This window comes from Mytilus edulis, chromosome 5 (assembly GCF_963676685.1).
Source record: "Mytilus edulis chromosome 5, xbMytEdul2.2, whole genome shotgun sequence".
In the NCBI taxonomy this organism is placed as follows: Eukaryota; Metazoa; Mollusca; class Bivalvia; order Mytilida; family Mytilidae; genus Mytilus; species Mytilus edulis.
This window is the reverse complement of record NC_092348.1, coordinates 83,640,112-83,659,676: the sequence shown is the minus strand read 5'-3', so window position 1 is coordinate 83,659,676 and position 19,565 is coordinate 83,640,112. Positions and strand designations below refer to the sequence as shown.

At 37.2% G+C, this 19,565-nt stretch overlaps 2 protein-coding genes across 6 annotated transcripts in view; one reads left to right on the top strand and one right to left on the bottom strand.

Moving 5' to 3' along the window:
• The window catches only part of LOC139524651 (multidrug and toxin extrusion protein 2-like), a 49,647-nt gene extending 38,754 nt beyond the window's left edge, over nucleotides 1-10,893 (bottom strand). For 2 of the 3 annotated variants that reach the window (XM_071319612.1, XM_071319615.1), the window contains exon 1: nucleotides 10,779-10,893. The gene's annotated coding sequence lies outside the window, so the exon portion shown is untranslated. Of the gene's footprint in view, nucleotides 1-10,478; nucleotides 10,590-10,778 lie in introns of those variants that run through there. The other variant, XM_071319614.1, reaches the window with a different exon arrangement.
• LOC139524653 (uncharacterized) overlaps nucleotides 1-19,565 on the top strand; it is a 50,296-nt gene that overhangs the window by 1,572 nt on the left and 29,159 nt on the right. Inside the window, exon 1 of one of the 3 annotated variants that reach the window (XM_071319617.1) lies at nucleotides 2,284-2,441. The exons of the other annotated variants lie outside the window; for them this stretch is intronic. The gene's annotated coding sequence lies outside the window, so the exon portion shown is untranslated. Of the gene's footprint in view, nucleotides 1-2,283; nucleotides 2,442-19,565 lie in introns of those variants that run through there. 3 annotated transcript variants of the gene reach the window in all.

Sequence of the window (19,565 nt, the reverse complement as noted above, 5' to 3'; positions counted from 1 at the left end):
GTGACCTCCTTAAGTTAATTTATGTAACTTAAAAAAATAGATTTGAATTTAAAAAGCTACCAAATATTCAAATTTTCGAAAACATAAAAAGAAATTAAAATCCATTCAACCAAATAGGGCAATAACCCAAGGTTATCTGATAGAAACTGGTTTGATCGAGATCACTTAAACTGATTATATAATATGTGAAAGTTTTGGGGAACTCAGTGCTCTTCCACTTAATTATTATCCGTTCATCTTTTTTTTTCATTCGAGTCTAATGATTAGTCTTGTTGTTGACAAAACGCAAAACATATATGTCTGGTGTTTTTATTTGTATTTGCATTGTCATTCAATTATCTTTGACTTTGATATTTTTTTATTTAATGCACATACCTCGGGAATTTGGTACTCGTAAGACCACACCATATAAACACGATTTCTTAGATAATTTTACATAATCCCCATCTGTTTCAGAAGTTGGTCAATAATGGCTGGAGTTGAGCCAAATTGTGAAAGTTTTAGCTTGCAGGTGCTCAGTCTAAGAGTTTTACCACCCAGACTATATATTCCACCCACACATTCGATATTCGAGACTACCTTTGTCGCCCTAACTCCCTTTTGAAGTCATTATTGAACATTCCACAGTTGAGGAGAATTATAACATTTGTACCTAATCACAACACTAGCAGTACTTCAGAAAGCAATCTGATTACAATTCTGATCCATCTTAACTCGCGTGCTCGTATATATAAGGATAACGACATCAAAATCTATATTTTAATAAGATTGATAAGAAAAGAAATATGTTACATTCTGCATGTACTAATTTAATTGAAATGTATCGCTAGTCATATTGATACTATAATTACGAATCTTAACTCTGATTTTACTGTATAAAGGAGATCATGATTAGAATTATAAAAACCTAGGACCTAATACAAAAGCTAAATACATGCATTTAATATTAGTATATGATTCACATTTCCTTACAACAATGTATATATATATGTATATACTGTCGAGTGTATGATCGATTTCTAGAGATGACATATTTCACTGATATACAAGGTGTCTATTGCTATCTCCTGGAGGGAAATAACAAAAAAATATGTTCGTGTATAATTGAAATAATTTAATATTGCGTCATATTTGTACATTCAAAAATGTTGATTTGAATACTTTATTCATTATGTTCATTGGTTTAATTTATAAACGGTTTATTTATTTTTGTATGATTTTTTTATCATTGCTTATCCTTTCTCTCTCTTCAAAATCGTTAGTAATGGAACCGGCTGTGTTTGGTAATGGATCATCAGGAAACAAACGAAAACTTCTAATTTTGGTACTAAGCCTTACTAATCGCTTCAGAAAAGAGTAAACTTTTAGACCTTGTATATAGAACCATCTTTTAAAAAAAACCCTCCAAAACTCCATAAATCTAAAATACCTAACTTGACACTTACGAAACGATACTCTGGAATTAATCGCCATCAGCAACGATTATAAACCCCTTAATCGTGAAAAAACAAACCAACCGAAAACATATATCATCTAAAGTTTAAGCCATAGGAATTTTGTTTTTCACTCGATAAAACACGGACGCACTAGAAAAAACACGGACATATAAAAATTAATTTACCATGCAAAATGTCTTTTTCTATGAAAAAAACAAGATATTTTTGTAAAGTGTCTGTAATCTTAGTATGTAAAGATTCAGTGTAAGCATTTCCGTTGACATTTGCATTGGTATGTGAGTAAAAATGGCTGTAATCTATATTTTGGAATAAAGCATACAAGACTAAATTAAACGTTTATAAAATAAAATAATTGAGGGTTGATAATATATTTTTATCACAGATACTATGTTATCTTCCATGCTCATGTATATAAGGTTCTAATTTTGTGTCGTTGTTCTCCTCTCATATTTAATGCGTTTCCATCAGTTTTTAGTTTGTTACCCCGATTTTGTTTTTTGTCCATGGATTTATGAGTTTTGAACAGCGGTATACTACTGTTGCCTTTATTTCTAACATCTTTTTTAACGTTTTACAAGAAAGGAAGTCTGTTTGTTTACATTTTTGATCATACTCACTCGAAAAAAAGAGAAAATGACTGAAAATAAAAACCACCCCAACCGGAGACTAAACCTACTGTGAAATACATGTACAAAAAACGAGATCACTTATTCTCAATATTGTCAAATGAAGTAAAATTACACAGATTACCTATTTTGTAAAGATATTTTCTTTTTTTATCTTAATCTGCACAGACACATCTTTAAATCTTGTATTTACGAAAAGACAATATTACTATATTGAAAGTTCACGCGGTAACAATGAGCGGATTGGCGTAATCTAAAACGTAGATGTGTAAAATGGGTATATTTTGGGAAATTGTTACATGCTAAAAATTATGTGGAACACTCCGAAAATTGTTGACCTGAAAGAGCTTTAGATTTTGTAAGTACATGATTTTTTTCCATTTTTTTTTTTATTAATATGCTGCAAAGGTTAATAGTTAAAAAACAAGCTTCTAATGCATATATCAAGATAAATAATGATTTTTTTTATAAGAGACTATAGAACACACCCGCGGGTCCCTGACTGAATTAAGGTACCCATGCCTTATTTTTGGCCTTGATTTTTAGTATTGTCATCTGATAAAGGTGGAAGAAAACAGACTTGTTAAATAGTGTCCTAGAGTTTAATAATATAAATTCAAACAACTGCTAGAAGAATTCCAGGTTCTCCTGATAGAAAGGGTTTACAGAAGACAACAGGTAACGGAAACTACATGCGACATATACTAATGGTATCGGTATCGGATTCGACCCGGAACTTGTTAATTATTGGTATATTGATTATGTAGAAAACAAAAAGGCCTGGAATGGTGAAAATTTTTAACAACACCATTGTCCTATATAAGTTATATATAAAGTTGAATTATTTGATTCGTCGTTTTAAAGTTATACCGGCTAACAAATTGGGCCTCGTTATTTTAGAAGTGTAGATACTTTTCAATTGCTCTTGCGTCATCAGTTTTCCCACAGTAAACGCCTAAATAGAGCTCTATTTTGGCCAGGTTTGGGAAATCTATTTATATCTCACCCAAAATGTATGAGAAAGACATTGTTTACCGAACCAAAATTCTTTTGGAAAGTTAGAAACGTCCATTGATGTAAAATTTGACAAAAACATGTGTGATTTACAAATGTGTATCCAGATGCCTTCCACATTAATACGTAGCACTGGATACGTGTAAATTTTTCAAACCATATTTTAATCGTATGATATATACTTTTCAATATTTGTTCAAAACAAATACAGACTAAATTGTCCCTACCTCTTTGATCTATTTATTTTTGCGTAAATAACTATTTCTTACATTTTCAGAAAACATTTCGTTGTAATGCAACCACCTTTCACACAGCTGACTATTTTACAAGCGATAGTTGAATATCTGAACCTCTTTTTTTGCCCGGTCGTAAAAATATCGTGCGGGGCAATTTTTGTAAAAATTATATCAGAGTTAAGAAATATTTTCAAACTGAAAATTTACAACCTGTGTTTCAACATATATTATTAGCAAGTAGCTTCCGTTTCTTTTGATACAATGGATTGATTATGTGCGTTTTACATATTAAAGTATAACCAAATAATTCTGACGAGTAATATTGTGTGTGGTTTTTTTTTATAGGGAAAACAACATTTTTGTAACAGTTTTATCCTTACTTCAAAACATGACCCATTTTTTGCAACATCTTTTAGATGTTTTTGAGTATCTGATTTGATGGTTTTTTTTCAAATCAAAATCATATCTAGTACTTTCAAGTTCATAACGCAATCAAAACATATTGTTATTACTGAATTATTCTTGATTTTTTGCATTTTTACGCACTCATGAATATTCCAACGCAATTACGGAATTCATTTTCGCTGTAATCACTTCTTTACCTGTTTATGATAATGTCAATTTATCATAAATATGCATGATTCACATGCACAGTTGAACTATACTTTCGCTAAAATTGTTTCGAAGATTGATATTGCCTTACTGTTTGCATTCAATAAAAAATATAGCATTTTATAATGATATTTTAAGAAGTATTATTATGAAAAATAAATGGGATCCATAGATAGAAAACTCTTGACGGGAACGACTCAAGGATTTTCCCGGACAAAGTCTAACTGGATATATTGTTCTGTCAAACTACCCTCTCCCATCCCTGACACTTAAAAGGACAGAAACTCGAACGTTATATCGTTATTCAAGTATTTATAGAAGAGCGGTTAAGTTTTAAAGCTGTAAAGGGAAAATCAACTTCTCTTTGAACTTTGACTCAGCGAAAGAATGAAGTTTATATAAGGCGTATTCGTGAATATATAAAAAGATCGAGGAAGCATCAATTGATAGGATCCAAATGATGAAACATGTCAGAACTGATGATCTGAGCAATGTGTCAACACCTGATTGTGATGAAGATCTCGTACTACATAAAGCTGTCGGTATTTTACATAATTAAACTGGCGATCTCGTCATACTTTTAGTTACATAGTGTGCTTGTGATTTAATACGATATATATGGGGTCAGTTAATTCAATATGGAGTGATAACGAAGCTAGAATCCCCATATAGAATTGAATGACCCCATGTAGATTGTATTAGGTCAGTAGCACACTATGTAACGAATTTATATTTCCGACTATCTTAACATGTGGTAATAAGACTAGTGGCCTTTCAAAGAGTCCAAATCTTTAATACTTAGTATTTAGAACCTACATGCATTGGTCTATACATAAACAAATGCCAACAATAACAATTTGTTAGCTTTACATGTTTCGGTTGAAAGTTTTCATTGTTATGAGCTCTATGTTACTAACAACGAGCTGAGATGATTTCTTACTAGCGTAGCAGCTCATGATATTGACAAGATGGAACATATGTTCCTCAATGTATTATCTCGTGTCCTGGGGAAGTTAGCCTCATTCAAGGCAGAGCAGGCAATGTTTAAATTCATACGGAAACAACAGGAGTCGATTTCACAAAAAAACTTACGATTAAGATTGATCGAAAGTATACTGAATTGTTCATGACTTACGATCAATCTTAGTCTTAAGTATTTTTTGTGAAACTGTCTCCAGATGGTAAAGATACGTTCCATGTAATGGCTATGGCGGTGTTTCAGGTTCAGTCTTTGTCTCCTACCAATTGCAATGAAGCATATTGAATAATATGAAGATCATACGTAGCCAAGTACGTTCCCTTCCAGTGACAGAGGACGCGTCTGCTCTGGTCAGTTGTCTAATTAACGCCAAAAATCAGACACACAGTAGGCCAGTTCAGTGCAGCAATGCAAAAGAGATGAAGCTTGGTTACTGTTGATAAAAACACACATGATGAAAGTAGACCTGCAACTATCAATCGGGATGAACATCATGTCAACAACTTAATCAGTCATTTGCAGGAGTCAATAGTGAACCCATTATATATTTAACAACATCCTCGTGGGTTGGTCAATATAGCAAGTGGCCTTATAGCACCAAAATTAGTCTAGGAATTCCGTTTGAAGGCAATTGACAGGGGAACTGCAATGACCAAAATGTTTGTTGATTTTATCTTGTCTAAAGGTATGTCTGAAAGCTTCTGAGAACCCATTCGAAAGACATGAATACTTTTTTTTTGAAATCCTTTATTTAACTCGTGAGGTATTTCACAAGCAAGATTGTAAAAAGGTACTCACTTTACTATTGAAATGTGGACCAGTATCGTCGTATTTTCCATCTGGTGAATTATTAATAATTTAAACTTGTATACTCAAATAAAACTTTATATTGCTTTTTAGTAGCTTGTCCTCTATATTAATAATTTAAACTTGTACACTCAAATAAAACTTAATATTGCTTTTAGTAGCTTGTCCTCTATATTTGCACAAAATCCACTTGATTTTCTTTGAAAAATAGCATCAAGTCATATCTCTCTTCATTGTTGCTGGGTTGTAAACGGATGTTATCCACACCATCGTTCAGAACTGCTGTTGTTATGTATCTTTTCTCTCGTAGTCGTTCCTCGGAAGGTTGGTCAATACCATCTGTCCTCTGACGTTTACTGGGTTGTTGTTGTAAATCGTCTTCCTTCTGGGCTCTTTTCTTTACATCATGTCTTCCCTGCATATACATATGTTTAGATAAAACACATTTCCTTTTCGTTGTTAAACCATTATGTTCACATTCCTAGTTTATATTTGTATGATTCTGTTGGTGTCGAATGAAATGATCTTTTCTTGCATACCTCATGGCTCATGTTCGGCACTCAAAATTTGATACATCATCTTTATCTGTAACTCTGTCATCTTTTCATGTAGGTTTTTGATCAAGTTGTTTTTCGGTTGGATTTTGTTGTTTAACTGAATGTAAGCCTGGAATGTAAAGTCCTGTGCTGACATCTGTTGTAACTTCTGTAATACATCTTGTGGAATAACTTTTACCAGTTGGTCAATCATATGTTGGTTATAATTTTCCATCTTCAATGAATGATTGATACTAATTTACATTGCATAATACATGTTATATACTGAGAGATGTAAACGTGGATAGGTCAACGTGTATGGCACGTTTACAAGATCATACGTAGGAGGGTAGAGTATTAAAACCACTTCCTTTAATTTTCCACAACCGGATTTTAACAAGGATGTTAAGTAGCAGTTAAGAGAATTACGAGATTACTAGTGTTGTCAAATCGTACACTTTTGCCTAACCGGTTACTCGGATAATCGTTCGACCGATTAACCGGTTAACCGGTAATTTAAGTTGGAATTTTAAAGCATTATCAATAGAACCCTACAGTCACATAGATATAAGATGTGGTATGAGTGTCAATTTGACAACCTTTCATCAAAGTCATAAAAACGCTTTTAGAATTGAAGTTTTTCCTTTAGCATTATAAGGCTTGTCTGTGAGGATTCCTGACGAAGTTTGACTTTTAATAATCAAATACACCGTATCAACTATAGCGTTTGTACCAACTTCAGATTAAAAAATCAAAAAAAAAAATCTTAATCTCGTAGAATTGAAACCGATTATTCTTTCCTTTTCTCTTGTTGTCTCCGAAAATTATGGGGTGTGTTTCAATCTGAAATGATTAATTATAAAAAAAAAGATGTGGTATGATTGCCAATGAGACAATTCTTCACAAGAGACCAAAATGACACAGAAATTAACAACTATAGGTCATTGTACATGCTGTACGACCTGTTTCTTCACTGTGTTTGCTTTTTTCTTTAAGCATGTTACTCGTACTTTCACGTAAACATTGAGTACATTCACATTGGTTTGCATTTCACAATTTTTGAATTTAAAGTAAGACTAACCCTTGCACTACGGAGGTTGCACATTTAAATGTGCAACCTCCGTAGTGCAAGGGTTAGTCTTACTTCAAATTTAAATGTGCAACCTCCGTAGTGCAAGGGTTAGTCTTACTTTAAATTCTGAATCAGTTTACGCAATATTAGATCGAAAACGAAATAATGAAGTAATTAGTAAAATTAAATCTCATTACTGATTTTAAGCTACTGTTAAAAAAACATGTTTACTAATTATGTTTCTTCGAGATCCTGCCCCGAACTCTAATTAATTTTATGTTTTTAGGATTATCAATAGCAATCAATATACTGGACAATTGATCTGTCAAACTAATTACCACGACGACAATTGTTAAATAAAACATAACTATTTTTAAATGATTTGATTTTCAACAGGATCTATCGAAATTGTAAAAAGTCCGGTAAACCGGTTAGCGTTTTTGGTATTCGGTATTCGGTCGTTCGACCGATTAACCGGTTAACCGGTTAACCGTTGACAACACTAGAGATTACGCATTGCTTTCGTTTTTATATTTATTAAATGATTTTTGCGAGTTTTAGGTTCATTATGATAAATGGACAAAAATTGCTGTTTTTAGAGTACAAAAAACTAATCCGAGTACAGACTACATTCATCTTTTTTTGATGGTGCATACTCTATTAATAAAAAATATACCGAACATTTTATCCCATTTACGGATTAGTATTAAAAGTATTGCATTTCAGTGAAGAAAACAAATAACAATAACTTCTACTTTTTTCCGCCCTACAGACTTGACGAAGTCTAATGGCAATTGGTCACGAAGTCTTGTGGCAAGTGGTCACTTAGTCTAATGACAAATGGCCCGTGAATCTGATGGCAAATGGTCACCATGTCTAATGGCAAATGGTCAGTGGATCTAATGGAAAATGGTCACAAAGTCCAATTGCAAATGACCAGTGAATCTAAGTAGACATGGTCATTTTATTATGGTAACCATTTGCCATTAGATTCACTGGCAATTCGCCATTAGACATGGTGACCATTTGCCATCAGATTCACGGGCCATTTGTCATTGGACATAGTGACCATTTGCCATTAGACATAGTGACCATTCGCCATTAGATCCACTGACCATTTGCCATTAGGGTTCACTGACCATTTGCCACAAGACTTGGTGACCAATTGCCATTAGACATAGTGACCATTTGCCATTAGGTCCACTGATCATTTGCCACAAGACTTGGTGACCAATTGCCATTAGACATAGTGACCATTTGCCATTAGGTCCACTGATCATTTGCCATTAGACATAGTGGCCATTTGCCATTAGATTCACTGACAATTTGCCATCCAACATAGTGATAATTTGCCATTTGATTTACTGACCAATTGCCATTAGACATGGTAACTATTTGCCATTAGATTCACTGACCATTTGCCATGGTGACCATTTGCAATTAGATTCACTGGCCATTTGCCATTAGACATAGTGACCATTTGCCATTAGATTCACTGGCAATTCGCCATTAGACATGGTGACCATTTGCCATCAGATTCATGGGCCATTTGCCATTGGACATAGTGACCATTTGCCATTAGACATAGTGACCATTCGCCATTAGATCCACTGACCATTTGCCATTAGGTCCACTGACCATTTGCCACAAGACTTGGTGACCAATTGCCATTAGACATAGTGACAATTTGCCATTTGATTCACTGGCAATTCGCCATTCGACATGGTGACCATTTGCCGTCAGATTCACGGGCCATTTGCCATTGGACATAGTGACCATTTGCCATTAGCGACATGGTGACCATTAGACATAGTGACCATTCGCCATTAGATTCACTGGCCAAAAAAGCAAAAGTGTCGGACAGAAAGCAAAATAATCGGACAAAAAGCAAAACGGACAAAAAGCAACGGACAAAAAGCAAAAGTGTCGGACAAAAAGCAAAATAATCGGACAAAAAGCAAAACGAACAAAAAGCAACGGACAAAAAGCAAAAGTGTCGGACAAAAAGCAAAATTATCGGACAAAAAGCAAAAACGGACAAAAAGCGAATTGCGGACAAAAAGCACCGTATCAAACGACCTTGGTGAAGGTAAATCCAGAAAAAAAGCCCCGTCCACATTCAGTTCACAACGTGTTGTTTTAACTTTTTTCGCATTATAACTGCATTGTATATAGTGTCGTGCAGAATAAATAGGAACATAATTATCACGCAAAGCTCCAATTCCTGGCCCAACTTTGGCTATACGATTTTACTTTTTGGTTAATAAAGTCTTCTCTTTTAACTTGAATTTTCAAAACATTTTTGACCTCGAGTATCACTGAAGATACATTTATCGTCGAAATGCACATCCGTTGTAGAAAAAAAACCTGGTACCTATAATGTTAGAACTTAGGCAACAACCATTTTCTTATCGGGGGGGGGGGGGGGGGGGGATTGGATTTTTATCATGTTCATAAATTTTTTTTCAGAACCTTCCTCCGATAATTTTATTTTTTTTAATGAGAAGGAAAGCAAAATTTTTTTTCCTATAATGTGGAACAGAAATACATTTTTTTTCTCAAAACCATAAAATTTACATAAAATTCATTTTAATTTTTTAATTGACGTAAAATGTAAAATGCATGGCTCTGTCTGTATCCTGGCATTGGCTGTTGTCTCTGTTGTTTTTTTTAGCCCACTTTTTACATTATGATATTCTCTGAGTCCGTCATACAGGTACCACAGTCCTTGAATTTTAATTTAATACTGCGATTGAAATTGGCCACCATTGCCATATGTAATGATAAAGAGTGAGTAGCTCCAAATTACAAACATCCACTGTTTCCAACTATGATAATTGACAATCCATTGAAAAAAAAAGGTATAAAGAATGATACAGAATGATACAAAGGAAAATACTACCGGTATACAAGTCTGTGTCATACACAATCAGGGCTACTTTAAAAGACTGTTTTAATATGATATCATATTTATCCCTGTTATAAAATGACCATATCATGTTTATAATAGTTGCAGTTTTAAGTATGTCTTAATGTAGTAGCATACATGCGGGAGATTTGGAATGCTTTTAAATATTTCTGGATTAAACACTATTACAGGAAAATACAAAAAGTAATAAGGTATAAATATAAATCTTACCTTAATCTGTAGACTGGACAGATGTTTATAATCTGCTGTTCCACTGTCTCAACTGTTGTTATTTTCACTTTTCTCAAATTCAGCAGTGCAAATGTTTTTTTTTCAAGCAGGTGACAGCATTTTTTTTTTCAGCTACAGTGCAAAACATAATTTTTTTTTTTCGTTCAGGTAGGCCATCAAAATATTTTTTTCAAAAAAATCCCAGCCCCCCCCCCCCCTCCAGATAAGAAAATGGTTGTTGTCTTACTATAGAACAAACAAATGAGTGATATATATATAATGAATAAAATTAATACATACCTAAAGAGTTTTCATTTTAGTTAAACATGGTAGACTCCTGTACATATCAATGACTACTTTTTTGTGTGTACTCCTTTAATTACACCTTTATGTCATAAACATCGTAGGTTATCATTTCCACAGTTATGCATCAGTTGATAAATCACCATCGTAGGCATACGTGACTGTTTAAGAGGGGTTGAACTTTATTGAAGGTTTTTAAATTGTATGCGTCGTAGAATTTTCTTTCTTTTTAAGTAGTTTCTGTGGTTTTTTAAGATATATAATCTATACATGTATATAGATATCAAAGTCCCAAGGCTTAATCATTATTCAGTTCATTCTTTGACGATTTCAAGAGGCTCAAATGAAAAGGTCAAAAGGAGTAGGACCGATAATATACCTTTTTGGCCTCAAAATATAGAACTCAAAAATTTTGTTCAAAATCTAAACGTTTAGGTGGTTTTCTTTTAAAAGACAAATACTTTTATTATATAAATATGGGCTGTTTTTAACTTTACACTGCACTTTAATCAGGTAATTATAACATCATTAATTCAAGCAAAATTACAGCAATCTTCACAATTTCACAATTTGTGCTAATTTTAGACGGTTTTTGTCTAAAATAGAAGTGACCGCAATTGTGTGCAGTCTTAGTTGATAGATTTTTCATTTCTAAGCCATAATTTAGGCGTCTTAAAGACCAAACTAATTCAAATATTTTTACAGATTTTTTGGGACCCAGCAGCCAAAAACAGATATAACAACACAAATAACCAAAATATTAATACTAGTATATGGTCTCGTTCCTTGAATTAATAATAGTATGCTCTTAGAAACATACCCTGATAGACGACAGAAAGGCTTTGTGTTTTTATTTAATTTTTAATTGAATTTCAAAGTCTTTGTTTTTTCATTTGAATTTCAAACCGGTTTTGCTTTATTTTGATGGAAGAGTCGACGGAGTTTTTTTTTACAAAAACATATTATTATTCAGCTGAAGCAAGCCCCCGGATGAGAGATTTTCACGCTGCATTGAATACCCATTAGTTGCCCTTGGCTGTTATCTGCTCTTTGGTCGAGTTGTTGTCTCTTTGACACATTCTCCATTTCCATTCTCAATTTTATAAAAAGCAATAAAAGTTCTGTTCCTTTGCTTTTCATGTGCATGTTTTTTTAACTGTGCATGTTCTGACAGTATAGTGTCAAGAATGGATACCCCATTTCCTTTTTTTCTTTTATATGATTATAAGATCTTCTGGATCTGATTGAGAACAGAAAGAGATAGCCCTTCATTAAAAACATTTGCAATTATTATGTTAAATGATGTGACATAAATTGAAAGAACTTCTAATTATCACTACTGTATATTTCTAGTTCATAATTTATTTGTATTTTATCACAAATACAAATTAAAACAATTAATTTTATAAATTTGAAAACAAATCTTGTTCATTTATTACCGACTCTATTCACCGACTTATATTGTCAACTACATCTCGCACTGCAGTTTTTATAAACAATGTAAACGATGTATGTTATAATAGACTTTGTCAGTCTTGCCGTCCGGAACGTTAAAGCATACTCAGAGAGCGTTTTACAGAAAGCACACACCAGGGCTCTCGGTCATAAAACTTTACTCAGTACTCCGAGTACAAAATAAGTGCTCGAAACACAAAATCCAGTATTTTGATCAATAGCCTCTTGAGTACTAGTGTGGATCTAGCCGTCGATAGCAGCCGGCGTTAATATTCATGAGGCCAGCCTTCAATAATATTCATGAGCCGGCAATAATATTCATGAGATGACTTGCGTTCGAAGAAGTGTTGTTAGAAACTATGAACGATAACTATGATTAAATAACGTTCCTATTTATATGTGATATTACTTCAAACAGGCATGTCAATGGGTGTCTTCTTCGAGGTCCGCGTTTACTAAATTAACTGTTGGTCTTCTTCAAGGACTTCTAGGTCTGCGTCTTTAAATAACATTGTAAATGTAATAAAAACAATGCAAATGCTTCCATCAATATAAAACAAAGTAATGGTCTTTTAACATTCTGTGATAAGAGAAATAATGTAAACTGAAGCAATAACAAGTTGAAATAAATATAATTAAATATAGAAATTTAATGGGACATTACAACAAACAAATAAAGTAAAAAACAGTTCTTATTAAAATTTTGTGATTGTTGAATTAATGTAAGCTACAATAAATAAAAAAAATGATTGAATACTAGTATAGAAATTTAGGAATTACAGAGAATTGATGGTCATATGGGCATTCCATAATTTGTTCGTTGTTCGTTGTCCAATCATGAAACTAAAACATACAATACAGACAGTATTTTCTATTTAAACAGATCAGAAAAAATAGAAACATAGTTAATTGCAGAAATAAAAACAACAGAAAAATAAAAACTGTCAAGTACTATTTCAATGACATATAATTCTTCAAAATTACGGAGACCAATCTCAGTCATTAATCTTAACATTAACAATTTATATCATTGCCTTTAAAATGGCCCATAGCACTTATGCCCTAAACCCGTACGAGTTAGTCAGGAAAGGATAAGGGGGGGGGGGGGTTACCCTGGTATATCACAAATTCGAAAATGAACTATTGCCGGCTGGCAAAACGAAGAGATTCTCCACGTGGGCAATAATACCAGAGGAAGAGGTACTTATTGCCTTTAAAATGGCTCTTAGCACTTGTACCCTAGACCCGTACGAGTTTGTCAGTAGAGGGTTAAAAGGGGGGATATGGTATTCCGGTTTACAACGAATTCGAACTGAACTATTGCCGGCTGGCCAAACTAAGAGATTCTCCACATCGACCATCATACCAGAGGTAGAGGTTGGTATTGCCTATAAAATGGCCCAGAGCACTTATGCCCTAGACCCGTACGAGTTAGTCTGGAAAGGATAAGGGGGTACTCTGGTATATCACAAATTCTAAAATGAACTATTGCGGCTGGCCAAATAAAGAGATTCTCCACGTGGGCAATGATACCAGAGGAAGAGGTACTTATTGCCTTCAAAATGGCCCATAGCACTTTAACCCTAGACCCGTACGAGTTTGTCAGTAGAAGGTTAAAAGGGGGGATATGGTATTCCGGTTTACAACGAATTCGAACTGAACTATTGCCGGCTGGCCAAACTAAGAGATTCTCCACATCAACCATCATACCAGAGGTAGAGGTTGGTATTGCCTATAAAATGGCTCATAGCACTTATGCCCTAGACCCGTACGAGTTAGTCAGGAAAGGATAAGGGGGGTACCCTGGTATATCACAAATTCGAAAATGAACTATTGCCGGCTGGTCAAACGAAGATATTCTCCACGTGGGCAATGATACCAGAGGAAGAGGTACTTATTACCTTTAAAATGGCTCATAGCACTTGTACCCTAGACCCGTACGAGTTTGTCAGTAGAAGGCTAAAAGGGGGGATATGGTATTCCGGTTTACAACGAATTCGAACTGAACTATTGCCGGCTGGCCAAATTAAGAGATTCTCCACATCGACCATCATACCAGAGGTAGAGGTTGGTATTGTCTGTAAAATGGCTCAGAGCACTTATGCCCTAGACCCGTACGAATTAGTCAGAAAAGGATAAGGGGGGTACCCTGGTATATCACAAATTCCAAAATGAACTTTTGCCGGCTGGCCAAACGAAGAGATTCTCCACGTGGGCAATGATACCAGAGAAAGAGGTACTTATTGCCTTTAAAATGGCCTATAGCACTTGTACCCTAGACCCGTACGAGTTTGTCAGTAGAGGGTTCAAAGGGGGGGATATGGTATCCCGGATACAACGAATTCGAACTGAACTATTGCCGGCTGGCCAAACTAAGAGATTCTCCACATCGGCCATTATACCAGAGGTAGAGGTTGGTATTGCCTCTAAAATGGCCCATAGCACTTATGCCCTAGACCCGTACGAGTTAGTCAGAAAAGGATAAGGGGGGTACCCTGGTATATCACAAATTCGAAAATGAACTCTTGCCGGCTGGCCAAACGAAGAGATTCTCTACGTGGGCAATGATACCAGAGGAAGAGGTACTTATTGCCTTTAAAATGGCCCATAGCACTTGTACCCTAGACCCGTACGAGTTTGTCAGTGGAAGGTTAAAAGGGGGGATATGGTATTCCGGTTTACAACGAATTCGAACTAAACTATTGCCGGCTGGCCAAACTAAGAGATTCTCCACATCGACCATCATACCAGAGGTAGAGGTTGGTATGGCCTATAAAGTGGCCCATAGCACTTATGCCCTAGTCCCGTACGAGTTAGTCTTGAAAGGATTAGGGGGGTTCCCTGGTATATCACAAATTCGAAAATGAACTATTGCCGGCTGACCAAACGAAGAGATTCTCCACGTGGGCAATGATACCACAGGAAGAGGTACTTATTGCCTTTAAAATGGCTCTGAGCACTTGTACCCTAGACCCGTACGAGTTTGTCAGTACAGGGTTAAAAGGGGGGATATGGTATTCCGGTTTACAACGAATTCGAACTGAACTATTGCCGGCTGGCCAAACTAAGAGATTCTCCACATCAACCATCCTACCAGAGGTAGAGGTTGGTATTGCCTATAAAATGGCTCATAGCACGTATGCCCTAGACCCGTACGAGTTAGTCAGGAAAGGATAAGGGGGTACCCTGGTTTATCACAAATTCGAAAATGAACTATTGCCGGCTGGCCAAACGAAGAGATTCTCCACGTGGGCAATGATACCAGAGGAAGAGGTACTTATTGCCTTCAAAATGGCCCATAGCACTTGTACCCTAGACCCGTACGAGTTTGTCAGTAGAGGGTTCAAAGGGGGGATATGGTATCCCGGATACAACGAATTCGAAAATGAACTATTGCCGGCTGGCCAAACTAAGAGATTCTCCACATCGGCCATTATACCAGAGGTAGAGGTTGGTATTGCCTCTTAAATGGCCCATAGCACTTATGCCCTAGACCCGTACGAGTTAGTCAGAAAAGGATAAGGGGGGTACCCTGGTATATCACAAATTCGAAAATGAACTATTGCCGGCTGGCCAATCGAAGAGATTCTCCACGTGGGCAATGATACCAGAGGAAGAGGTACTTATTGCCTTTAAAATGGCCCATATGACTTATACCCTAGACCCGTACGAGTTTGTCAGTAGAGGGTTCAAAGGGGGGATATGGTATCCCGGATACAACGAATTCGAAAATGAACTATTGCCGGCTGGCCAAACTAAGAGATTCTCCACATCGGCCATTATACCAGAGGTAGAGGTTGGTATTGCCTCTTAAATGGCCCAGAGCACTTATGCCCTAGACCCGTACGAGTTAGTCAGAAAAGGATAAGGGGGGTACCCTGGTATATCACAAATTCGAAAATGAACTATTGCCGGCTGGCCAAACGAAGAGATTCTCCACGTGGGCAATGATACCAGAGGAAGAGGTACTTATTGCCTTTAAAATGGCCCATATGACTTATACCCTAGACCCGTACGAGTTTGTCAGTAGAGGGTTCAAAGGGGGGATATGGTATCCCGGATACAACGAATTCGAACTGAACTATTGCCGGCTGGCCAAACTAAGAGATTTTCCACATCGGCCATTATACCAGAGGTAGAGGTTGGTATTGCCTCTAAAATGGCTCATAGCACTTATGCCCAAGACCCGTACGAGTTAGTCAGAAAAGGATAAGGGGGGTACCCTGGTATATCACAAATTCGAAAATGAACTATTGCCGGCTGGCCAAACGAAGAGATTTTCCACGTGGGCAATGATACCAAAGGAAGAGGTACTTATTGCCTTTAAAATGGCCCATAGCACTTATACCCTAGACCCGTACGAGTTTGTCAGTAGAGGGTTCAAAGGGGGGGATATGGTATCCCGGATACAACGAATTCGAACTGAACTATTGCCGGCTGGCCAAACTAAGAGATTCTCCACATCGGCCATTATACCAGAGGTAGAGGTTGGTATTGCCTCTAAAATGGCCCATAGCACTTATGCCCTAGACCCGTACGAGTTAGTCAGAAAAGGATAAGGGGGGTACCCTGGTATATCACAAATTCGAAAATGAACTCTTGCCGGCTGGCCAAACGAAGAGATTCTCTACGTGGGCAATGATACCAGAGGAAGAGGTACTTATTGCCTTTAAAATGGCCCATAGCACTTATACCCTAGACCCGTACGAGTTTGTCAGTAGAGGGTTCAAAGGGAGGATATGGTATCCCGGATACAACGAATTCGAACTGAACTATTGCCGGCTGGCCAAACTAAGAGATTCTCCACATCGGCCATTATACCAGAGGTAGAGGTTGGTATTGCCTCTATAATGGCCCATAGCACTTATGCCCTAGACCCGTACGAGTTAGTCAGAAAAGGATAAGGGGGGTACTCTGGTATATCACAAATTCTAAAATGAACTATTGCGGCTAGCCAAATAAAGAGATTCTCCATGTGGGCAATGATACCAGAGGAAGAGGTACTTATTACCTTTAAAATGGCTCATAGCACTTGTACCCTAGACCCGTACGAGTTTGTCAGTAGAAGGCTAAAAGGGGGGATATGGTATTCCGGTTTACAACGAATTCGAACTGAACTATTGCCGGCTGGCCAAACTAAGAGATTCTCCACATCGACCATCATACCAGAGGTAGAGGTTGGTATTGTCTATAAAATGGCTCAGAGCACTTATGCCCTAGACCCGCACGAATTAGTCAGAAAAGGATAAGGGGGGTACCCTGGTATATCACAAATTCCAAAATGAACTTTGCCGGCTGGCCAAACGAAGAGATTCTCCACGTGGGCAATGATACCAGAGAAAGAGGTACTTATTGCCTTTAAAATGGCCTATAGCACTTGTACCCTAGACCCGTACGAGTTTGTCAGTAGAGGGTTCAAAGGGGGGATATGGTAACCCGGATACAACGAATTCGAACTGAACTATTGCCGGCTGGCCAAACTAAGAGATTCTCCACATCGGCCATTATACCAGAGGTAGAGGTTGGTATTGCCTCTAAAATGGCCCATAGCACTTATGCCCTAGACCCGTACGAGTTAGTCAGAAAAGGATAAGGGGGGTACCCTGGTATATCACACATTCGAAAATGAACTATTGCCGGCTGGCCAAACGAAGAGATTCTCCACGTGGGCAATGATACCAGAGGAAGAGGTACTTATTGCCTTTAAAATGGCCCATAGCACTTATACCCTAGACCCATACGAGTTTGTCAGTAGAGGGTTCAAAGGGAGGATATGGTATCCCGGATACAACGAATTCGAATTGAACTATTGCCGGCTGGCCAAACTAAGAGATTCTCCACATCGGCCATTATACCAGAGGTAGAGGTTGGTATTGCCTCTAAAATGGCCCATAGCACTTATGCCCTAGACCCGTAGAGAGTTAGTCAGAAAAGGATAAGGGGGCTACCCTGGTATATCACAAATTCGAAAATGAAATTATTGCCGGCTGGCCAAACGAAGAGATTCCCCACGTGGGTAATGATACCAGAGAAAGAGGTACTTATTGCCTTCAAAATGGCCCATAGCACTTATACCCTAGACCCGTACGAGTTTGTCAGTAGAGGGTTCAAAGGGGGGATATGGTATCCCGGATACAACGAATTCGAAAATGAACTATTGCCGGCTGGCCAAACTAAGAGATTCTCCACATCGGCCATTATACCAGAGGTAGAGGTTGGTATTGCCTCTTAAATGGCCCATAGCACTTATGCCCTAGACCCGTACGAGTTAGTCAGAAAAGGATAAGGGGGGTACCCTGGTATATCACAAATTCGAAAATGAACTATTGCCGGCTGGCCAAACGAAGAGATTCTCCACGTGGGCAATGATACCAGAGGAAGAGGTACTTATTGCCTTTAAAATGGCCCATATGACTTATACCCTAGACCCGTACGAGTTTGTCAGTAGAGGGTTCAAAGGGGGGATATGGTATCCCGGATACAACGAATTCGAACTGAACTATTGCCGGCTGGCCAAACTAAGAGATTTTCCACATCGGCCATTATACCAGAGGTAGAGGTTGGTATTGCCTCTAAAATGGCTCATAGCACTTATGCCCAAGACCCGTACGAGTTAGTCAGAAAAGGATAAGGGGGGTACCCTGATATATCACAAATTCGAAAATGAACTATTGCCGGCTGGCCAAACGAAGAGATTTTCCACGAGGGCAATGATACCAGAGGAAGAGGTACTTATTGCCTTTAAAATGGCCCAGAGCACTTATACCCTAGACCCGTACGAGTTTGTCAGTAGAGGGTTCAAAGGGGGGATATGGTATCCCGGATACAACGAATTCGAACTGAACTATTGCCGGCTGGCCAAACGAAGAGATTTTCCAGGTGGACAATGATACCAGAGGAAGAGGTACTTATTGCCTTAAAAATGGCCCATAGCACTTATACACTAGACCCGTACGAGTTTGTCAGTAGAGGGTTCAAAGGGGGGGATATGGTATCCCGGATACAACGAATTCGAACTGAACTATTGCCGGCTGGCCAAACTAAGAGATTCTCCACATCGACCATTATACCAGAGGTAGAGGTTGGTATTGCCTCTAAAATGGCCCATAGCACTTATGCCCTAGACCCGTACGAGTTAGTCAGAAAAGGATAAGGGGGGTACCCTGGTATATCACAAATTCGAAAATGAACTATTGCCGGCTGGCCAAACGAAGAGATTCTCCACGTGGGCAATGATACCAGAGGAAGAAGTACTTATTGCCTTTAAAATGGCCCATAGGACTTATACCCTAGACCCGTACGAGTTTGTCAGTAGAGGGTTCAAAGGGG